Genomic DNA, 10,611 nt, shown 5'->3' with positions numbered 1-10,611 from the left:
GTAGTGGATAGTAATTATGCTCTTGTAAAACTGTCCTGCTTTAGTGACTGCTTCGGCACATTTAATGTGCCACCTGCATCAAGACTCCCTTTGATGAAATTGGTTTCTATTATGTGCTCTTACAAAGAAGTACTTAAGGAGTTCAGTAGCATAATTTAACAAAAGGGAGTCAGTAAGTCAGAATTTGTATAAACCCTATTACTCTGAAATGGGTTATTGTTAGGGGTGCAACAATTAGTTGATCAACAAAAAAAAGTTGGCAACTATTTTGATAATTGATTGATCATTTAAGTTTTCAAGTAAAAATGCCAAATATGCTGGTTCCAGCCTCTCATTTGTGAGGATTTGCTGCTTTTCCCTGCTTTATTTCATTGTCAATTGAATATCTTTGGGTTTTGGACTATTGGTCGGAGAAAATAAGAATTTGAGGATGCGACTTTAGACTCTGACAAGCTGGGAGGGCATTTTTCACTTTTGACATTTTATTGAGTATGTGATTAAAAACAAGATGAATCATTGCAGCCCTACTGTCGGTTGGCAGATATTATTTCTTATCATAAGAGAGGTTTTAAGAGAGCAGAGCGTTGCATTAGGTTCAGTAGTTATGCCGCTCTGCATGTTTTGCTGTACTACTTTCTTGGTTTCAAATTCTACAGGCAGAATGCCCCACAAAATATTTTAATTGCAGTTGTGGTTGTGCAAGACCCAGATTTGTTTTGCAGTCCTCGCAGGGATTCCAGTGCAGTTTCATTATCTCATAACTAATACAATAAAGAATAAAGAAATGGAAAAGGAAAAATTAAAGAGCACTTTTACAAACAGAGGTGTAATTGTTTATTCTGGCCACATCTTGTTTTCCTGTCTTGCAGTATGGTCATACTGTAAGTGAGTTTTTCCCTCTGCACTGTTGGCACTGATTGTGGATTTCTTAGCCAGGGGATTTGTCACTTCATAGGATCTGACCACACTCCTCCACTAAGCAAACCTTAAAGTAGCAGCAGTCTTTCTGTGTCCTCTTTGCCGCCTCTCTCCCATTCATCTCCCCCTTTTCATCATTTTCACCAACATCATCTCCCACTGCAGTGTTGTGCAACTTCCTGCTGTACCTTCTCACATCCTTTTCAGCTTTCATCTATTCATCAGCTCCATTTTCAGTCTTCTTTCAATTCCTCCCTTTTCAGCAGAGGTGAAAGACATCTTTAGTGAAAGAAAAAGAGAAAGAGACGGTGTGAAAAACAAAATAAGTAGAGCAAGGTCAAACTGTACCTTCGCTATTATGCATCCCCCTCTCTGTTCCTTTCAATTTAGTTCAGTTTTCACTTAAATTTATGTTTAAGGCCTAGTTTCACTTCTTTTGCCAAGGAAGACACTCACCTTTCAACTTGAAAAAAACTGCTCCAATTGCAGCGTGTGGAGGATTCAACATGTTAGTTTCATTGTTATTTTCAGGTTAAGCATTTTCTTCCCTTTTTGTGCACCAAGTATCTTCCATACGAAGGCAACGTGAAAAAAATAAATTCTGGGATGCCTGTTATTCCACTATTTCTGCTTGTATCATTTTCTTTAAAATGGTCAGTGGCTGACAGAATGGTTGTCCTGTTGCGTCATGGGAGATGGGAAAAACAACAGAGGAAATTAGGTCCATCATGTTGGTTACAGTTGAAGGAGCACCGACACTCTCATTATCTGGTTCCAGTCTGTCTAAGGAAGAAATTGATGGGAAATTTCAGGAAGGCCAGGACTACAATGTTGAAGTGTCAGTGAACCGAAACAGTTTTTGTGTACAGTACAAGTGTCTGAACTGGATATCGTCGCATTCATAAGTATGCTGTGGATTTGGTAGAGTGGGCTCATAAAACACAAAATACACCCACTAAAAGCAAAAACGCCACAGGCAAAAGTGCTTCTCTAAAGAATGCTTTATATACAGTAGTTTGATCTGAGTTCATCTCCCTGTGTGCTGGCCTCTTTTCAGCTGTGACTGTGCATGTGAATAATTCATAGCCAGCGACTGTAGTGAGTGAGAGCGAGCAGAGAGGCAATATCAACACTGCCTTAACCTTGGGCTGGCAGCCACAGGTTTCTGTTGAAAGGTGAGATTCAATTAGACAAGGAGAGGAATATCTTATCCTCTGCTTGATTTCTCCTCCACGGCTGCTCAGCTGAGCCCGTTGTAAGAGAGGACCATCGTGGCAGCAGATAATCCATGATAAATTATGAGCGTGTCCAGAATACATCGACCATTAAATGCACGCAAGCAACATGTGAATGTGGAATCGTGTCGATATTTTATAATGACTGATTTAACTGCAGGGTTCCTAACATCAGTTGAAAATAACAATACTTAATTTTGATCTGATAATATGAATAGAGTGCCGAGAAGTAAGAAGCAAAGATCTTTATGTCCCCAGTTGAGATATTTTGCCACATAATGTTCAGGGCACCATCTCAATGCTATAGATTTCTTTTGATACGCAAAACTCTGTATAATAACATTTAAATTATCCAGTTAATTTGAGAAAGGAGGATGAGGAAAAAGCCCTTTATGACCATTTCTTTATTTCTTTTCTTCTGCTATTTGGGGTAGAATTTATGTGTATGTTTTTTGGATAATTTTGTGAAAGTATATAAAAGTAAGTTACATATAATTTATGCATGTAACTGTTTTGTTTTGTATATGTATCACCAGAAAAAGTATATTAAAGTTTTTGATAAATAGCAGTGTTGTAATTCTATGTGGGATAGGCCAAATTTCTGGCATTACACATAAATAAAAAACTAACAATGAGGGACTGGCGCAAGCTGATTGATTTGCAGCCTTTAATAGTGCAAACACACCAACGTCTCAACATTACTGTGTCTTCATCAGTGTCAAAAAGTTGAAAGACGGGTAGATAATTAGGGTAGGTATAAGAGAAAAGAAAATAAGAAAATGTTACAATACTTAAGTTCAGACTAAAGTGCTTACTTTTCCAATGTTACATTTTGGTGAAAGAAGAAAGGAATCCAGTAATTCTCAGCATTAGATAAGATGGTATTACAAGTGCACAGTGAGTACACAGTAAGTTCAGTGAATTGCATTCCTTGATGTATTATTCTTCTATTAACTGTTTTAGAACATGACTTTTACATGTAACAAAAACTTGAAATGTAATTTTTTACATCTATATCCCAACAGCTTCACTTTCTGTAAAACAGGAAATCTTTTTGATGACATTTCCTTCAACCAAATGAGATTTGGGGCGACCTGCTAACCCCATACCATCATATAAAACACCCCTTTGCATTTGTTATTGTTGGTTAGATGCAGTTAGTAGCCAGAGTTGGTTGGATTTGCAGTTGTTGGTCAGTAAAATTTTGTTTTCCCTTTTCAAATGTACTGTTGCTCTAGTTCAAGTAGCTCTAATCCATTAATTTTGGAGAGGTACATTTGTTTGTGCTGTCACTAACTTCACTAACTTCGGCCAAGTTGAGGTGAACTACAGCAACTATCTATCACTGAGGGAGAATACAATAAGTATACAGGGTTTTTCTATTAGCATCTATTGCTCAGTAATTTTGGGATGTAGACAACCTTTACTATTGAAAACATTGTTTGACCTTTTGGGAAACAGGCTTTTTTGTTTTCTTGCTGAGAGTGAGACAAGAAGATTGATATCACTCTCATGTGTGCTATGTAACAGTTAGGAGGCTATGCTTAGCTTAGCATCTACACTGTCCAAAGGTAAAATTTTATGCATACCAGCATCTTTAAAGCTCCACAATTAACATGTTGCATCTCATTTGTTCAATCAATTGCATGTATAAACAAAAGATACTGGCTGTCTGTACATGAAGACAGCAGAAAGGATTCCCAGTGAAACCACAGAGCCCAGCTCTCCTAACTGCTCTTCCTGTTCAGAAATCTCTGCAGACACTGAGTTAGTTAACAGAGGGGTGACCAGCATTGATGAGCAACACTTGAGAACCCCTGCTGATAAATGATGGTCAATTTGTGCAAAGAGACTATAAAATACTTCACTGATTACTGATTGCACCTTTAGGGTTTAAATAACTTACTGTAGAGACATTAAAGGGAAGCTGTGTGAATGTGTGTAGAACTATGTAAGTATTCCTGTGATGTTTTGTAGTCATTTTGATAACAGCACTATTCCTCTCCTCATTCAGGGTACTATTTAGTTGTACTTGCTTGTTCCCTGGCTTTAGCCAAGGCCTGGAGAAGTACTGAAATGTGTCATGTGTAATTCAGTTTGACACTTTCAGCTGTTATTGATCAGCTTCTCTGACAAAACCACTGGTGATCTTGAAGCAATCACAAGCCATCACTAAACCAGATTGCACAATTTATTCCAGATGGCTTTATGGATACCTCAGTCTCAACAAAGAGGACGCTGCTTAAAGGTGTTCAGCTCATCAGGATCAGTGACAGGGGCTTGGCCTCGATCAGGTGACGAGGACAAGGGCAGGACGCACATAGCATTCCTTTCCTCAAGGAGACATTAATGCAGTACTTTAACTTCAAATATATCTTCTAATGCCAAAGTCAGTGTTAAACAACATTGTAGATATTATCAGGATGAACAATCATTTATCTTCTAGTCTGTGTGAGCGAAGGTGTCAGATTATTTGAGATGAGTCACGCAGGAAGGGGGCTGATCATGTTGGATGAGTGATCTGATATTTCAGTGTCATTGCAGGCTCCCTGTTATTGTTGTGTTAGCTCAGGGCTTTCCTCTCTGTCTGTCCGCTTTCAGCCCACTCTCCTGTGTCTTTAAATACTCTTTATGTGTGTTGAAGGACAGGATGCAGGTTGATAACGGATAGAAGTTGAAGACTAGCAGTGGGGGAGAACAAACAGAGCAGTGTAACAACATCATTAATCTCCATTGTATTCAGAGGCAAACATATGGACACAACAATGGCAGCAGAGCACCTCCAAGGCACATGAACAGGCTTCACACATTAATAAACTAAAACCACAGCTAAAGGGGTGTCAGCTGTATAGACAGAGGTAAAATGATCTTATTGCATTGAAAGTTTTAATGTATTCATCAGCAGATTAACTGACCTCGACCAGTCAGTTACATGAATCACAAAATGTAGCGTCAGTGCTTGTTTGCAGCGAAGGCTTGTGTTTAATCTGTGCCTGGGGAACACCAATATATAGCAGACAGATTCAGTCAGCAAGTGTTGTGGGCTATTTACCTATTCTGTCTGTCAGTTCTGGTATTTGTTTACTCCAGTGCCTGGCTATCAGCCATTGCCAGCGCCTGTGCAATTTCGCTCTCTGCCTTGAGTTTCTAGATAGGTCTCCAAAGGGCCTTGGAGACTGGTAAAACAAACACTTTAAAATTCATACCTTTTGCATGGACACTCCCATACAGACCACACACAGAAATGCAAGCGCACAAAACGCACACATGCTCGCAAACCCTTTTGAAAATCACAAAGCAGACTCTCAAGAAAGAAATCAAACCATTCGACAAAACTCAAGAACAAGAAGGGACGTCAGTTATTCAGTAAATATGTCATGTAACAGGTTCTTAAGTCAGAGGAGGATTTCAAACAGATGGATCCATTAACAGCAAAGCTGAATGTGATGGAAAAGGTAAAACCAACACCCTGTGCACAATAATGCTCATGGAATCAGTTTCTTAACTTGGAGCCGGTGAAGCATTAAATCACTGCTAACGGGACATCAATTTGTGCTGTGACTAATGCGCTTACTTTTACTTTCTACTGAGAACCCATACAGAGCGGTGCGGCAGCAGTTTCCTGCCTTATTTGATTCAGTGTGAATTTACACTTTGATAAACGTCTGTGTCTGGCTCACTTTTGGCTATCACCCTGTTGTTTTTTTCCCGTTGAGGGTGAAAAGGTGATCTATCTGTTATATCTTGATGATGCAAACCCTTAGCAAGGTGCAACACACCCAAAAAGATAGCATCATCCTCCTGTTCCCATGGTAACAAGACAGGAATAACTGGTATCAAGTGAAGGTGGCATCAGGTGAAGTCATTCCTTTACATTTACTATTTTCCCTCATTCTCTTTCTTCTCTCTCCTGCCTCAATCTCTCTTCTCGACTCTCCTTTTCTCTCGCAGACTATCAGTCTTGTCCATCTGCTTCCTCCACGACCTTAGTGCTTTCCAGACAATGAGAGGCTACAGTTGCTATGGAGATAACGATGGCACTATCTCCATTAATGAAATTTAGTTAACATCTCTACACACAGGCTCACAACTAAGCAGATGGCAAAATCCACAAATATCATCATTTAGTTCCTGCTTCCTGCAGATCACAGTTGGTGTTTATGGGTTTTATACGTCAGGTAGTTGCTGTTTGCGCTGCCACAAAGGCTGGGCACTGATTTGTTGCAGTGATCAATACTGTGATGTGATTGGACCATTTTAACAGTGGTAATGCTAGGCCTTTACATAGCTATTTGGAATAAAATGTTATTAAAAACAACAGAAAAAAATATTCAATAAATCAATGTTGAAATGTGCCTCCTAGTAACACACCATTATGGCAATATTGGAGATGACAAGGTTCTGGTTGACGTTGCTTGAGGTTAAATTATTATTACCAAACCTAAATGCCTACATTAGACACTCAACACGTTCAATGGGCCGCTCTTTTTCCATAACATTTTAAAAGATACTCAAAAGCCAGAGAACAGTCCAGTGAAGTGTGAGAATGCTTTTCGGTTTTAAATGGCCATAGATTAAGGGTGTAAGTGTTGCATCAGAAAATCCCCTCAGTTTCCAATTTGGGGCTGGAGGAGCAGTTTGTTCCAAGGGAGGCTAAAAAAGGACATGAAAAAAAACCCTTCATTTAAAAAAAGATTAATCACACCCTGTTCTGCACAGAAAAAAGCTCCAAGTTGATGTAACACCAGTGCAAAACGGTGGTATGAGCCATGCACAATAAGTCCTGCAGGAATAGTGGGAGAGTGTGTGAGCTGAAGTACATTCAGGGGAAAAAAAGAGGCGACTTTGTTCAGTTCATGTGCATTATTGATTAGAGTGCATAACCATCAACAAGACAGCAGGCAAGGCATTATATGACAATCATCCAGTATAAATCCTGAGATCGATATGTAACAATCAAATGACTCATTGCCTTCAAACAGTTGATGACTTCTAAATTGCCAATTCCATCAGTACCATCAGTTCGCAGCTATTAGACTTTCTAATTGCAACTAGGAACTGGAGACAAGGGCAACATTTAGGGCTAATAGTTTTCATTCCTCTCACTCACCATTTTTTCGTATTTGAGAATATTCTGGAGCACATTTTGCACAAGCATGAAAGGTACTTGAAGTTCTGCCAACACCCTGGAGGCCGAAACTACAGAGCAGTTAGCCCTCAGGATAGAGCCAGGAAAAATGCACGGTGTGCCGCCAGTCAGCGGGAGACGGATCATCTCTACTCCACCTTCCATATAATTGGTGTATTTGAAAGAGAGAAATGTGCTCTCCATTTCCAGCCACTATCCCAGATTTCTGCAGGAGCACTCGGGCAAAATTATTATTATTTTTGTTTTTTTCTCTCCTCAGCATGCTGACAATAAAGAGAGTAATGTATTATCCAAGTGCATCTGGACTGTGGAGTGTATGCTGTCATTGTTGTTCAACAGTAAAAGCATCTTTTCATGGGCTGAGGTGTTTTGTACTTATGAGTAATGTAGCATTTGTCGAACTACCTAAGGGCCTCATTGAAGGAGATAAAATGTTTCCTGTATCCTGTCTGGCAATCAAAAGTATCCCAGCTGTTGTAGTTGATATAATGGGACTCATACTGCGGAAACGAAAGAAATGAGGAGCCAAATCGCTGAGGAAGTGGCAATGCAATTTTATCTTTCACCTTTCACCTAGTCATGCAATTAAATAAGCCAGTCATCCCCGAAGGCAGACACAGGTTTCTCCTTTGTGACTAATTACGGCATGTATTTGGAAGTTTAGAAAGCAAGAAATAAAATTAGCTGCCATATCACACACACACATCTCCTCTCTCCATCTGTCTGCCTGTTACCCACAGAGACCGGACGACTGAAGCTGGCGTAATGATACCGCCATGCAATCATGTGGCATTATGAAATCTTTGTGACAATGAAAATTGGTGTCAAGAGACCAAATTGAATGAAAAAAATGCCTCTGTCTATCATGTACGGAGGAGCCCAATGAAGTGATGAAGCGCTACACGCACTGATTCAACAGCACAGTTGTAACTCTTGGAAAGGGGATGGTCCTCATATTAGGTGTATAATAGAGATAGATGTTCAGTTGCACTTTAGATAACTCCAAATTACTGTTCAATTATATAGTACGTATGTGGTACCAATAAAATACTGGTGCTCCACTACTACTTACAAACATAAGAAGAAAAAACAAGACGACGATGTGGATAAGATGGTAACTTTCAAGACGGTAAAAGTATTTATTGAATGAATTAGTACCTACCTAATAATAACAGAGTACAGTAATATCCAGTAGGTGATTTGTTCATTTGTATAGGGGGTGGGCCCAATGGGATGGTCAGGGTTGGGGTAAGTGTGAATATTGAAATGAAATTAGTCGTGTAATCATTTATTTTTTAAGAATGTATAAAAGAATTGACTTTGTAAATTACATTATTAAAAGGTTTTCATAAGGTGACTTAATAACATGGTGTACATTATTGTTGTCAGGGAATAAAACATTAGGCAAAAGTGATGTGTATGATTTCAAAATCTTGATAAAATGCTGGGTAACAGTAATTCGGTTTTGAGATCTAATGTTGATCCATCTCTCAAACAAAGCTGATGTTAGAGAGGAAGACTAAGGTACTTTTATTTCATATCATATCATCCTATCATAAACAATTAAAGAGCCAAAGACATTTACTTTCACTCAGAAACAAACTTTAGTGGGATACAGTTTAAAGAAGAGTGCACAGTAAAAGTGCCACATGTAGTTTGACTGATTTTCATGACAAAGTTGTTGTAAAAAGACATAGTCAAAGACATAAATCTGTTGGTTCCCTGTCTGAACCCTGTACTGTAATTACTGGGTTAATTAAAAAGTAATTATGGTGTAAGTCTCCCCAGCTGCTAATTTATTTACAACTTTACTTCCCTGTACTTCTTCCCCTGCACCTACTGTTGGGTACCCAGTAAGTATTCCATTGGTACCCTGTAAGTACAAAATATTTCCGCCATAATTTGTGTAACTGAAGCGTAACCAAATGTTCTAACCAATTTAGAAAAGCAATTTTATATATAGATTTATATATAAATGAGTGCCACTGATGTGAATCAAGCTCAACCTGGCATGATCTCCTGTCTAATGATGCGTCCTAATGATCTGCGTGAAAGCCACAAGACAGGGAGGACCTGGGCAGCCACACCACGCTTTATTATCCAGCTAATTGTGTTTAGAATTCAATACTCAAGATTAATTTCCTGCAAACCAATGTGTGCCATCAGAGAGTTTGAATGAAATGATCTGTATCAAAACCCGCAGCAAGGCTGGTATATCTCGACTGAATGGGGATTTCTTTAATCAGATTTTAGAGTGTGCTGATAGACTTTTCCACATTTTGCATCTGCGTGCTGAGAATTCAGATGGAATTATTTTCAATCTCTAGTGGACTTGAAATGAAACAATCTACACCAGTTATATGCTAATCTAACTGTGCCTCTGTGGCATGTAATGTTTCCTCACCTGTGTGGAGACGGAAAACTGCAGTGTGGGAATAACCTTCACGGAGATTAACAATGAGACTGGATTACTAGGATCAGAGTGAAATGCCCCTTCCCAGCAGATGCATAATTAATGGAAATGAGGTCTGACCATTGTGAGATTTAAAGTTCACATAAATGCACACACGGACCCATTATCAATTCATCTCCTGATTATTGCCTTGTTTAATTTATTGACTGTTCGGTCTATAAAAGTACCCATCACAATTTCCCAGAACCAAAATTGAAATTAAACTAAATTGCTTGTTTTATCTGACCAATATTCACTGGGTCAGACTAAGAAAAACCAGCATTATTCACATTTGAGAAGCTAGCAGCTGGAGAATCTAGCAGCCTTCCTCTGCGACAATGTGGACGACTTCAGTTTTTCAAGAGATATTTATGGAGAACTCAAAAATGATGGTTCATTTGATCACATCTGATTTCAGCCTTTCAAGATCACTGTCATGACTGTCGGGGAGGATTCATAACTAAACTAAAAAGAGTTGTTACCAGAAGGAACATCTGAGAGTAATTTCCTGGCAATGTGAGGCAAAACTGACAAAACAATCACGCAATGTCCAGATTATTTCTTTTTCCTGACTACTGGCTAATTTTGGTCAGTATGAAAATGGATAATTATTGGCACATTGCATGTCATTCCTCCATTAAGAAATTCAACCCATCAATCAATGAACTGATCATCTCAGCTGAAATGGACACATTCAGATTAAAATATACAGTATGCACACACACACACACACATGCATACAGTGCAGTTTCTCTCTGTGTGGGAACCAAATTTAACTTCATAAATGACACAAAGCAACAAGACACACACACGGTCACACACTCATATCCTCACATCCATAATGTTCAATTTAGACC

This window comes from Dicentrarchus labrax, unplaced genomic scaffold, assembly GCF_905237075.1.
Source record: "Dicentrarchus labrax unplaced genomic scaffold, dlabrax2021, whole genome shotgun sequence".
Lineage (NCBI taxonomy): Eukaryota > Metazoa > Chordata > Actinopteri > Moronidae > Dicentrarchus > Dicentrarchus labrax.
The sequence above is the reverse complement of the archived record's forward strand: the minus strand, read 5'-3'. Positions refer to the sequence as shown.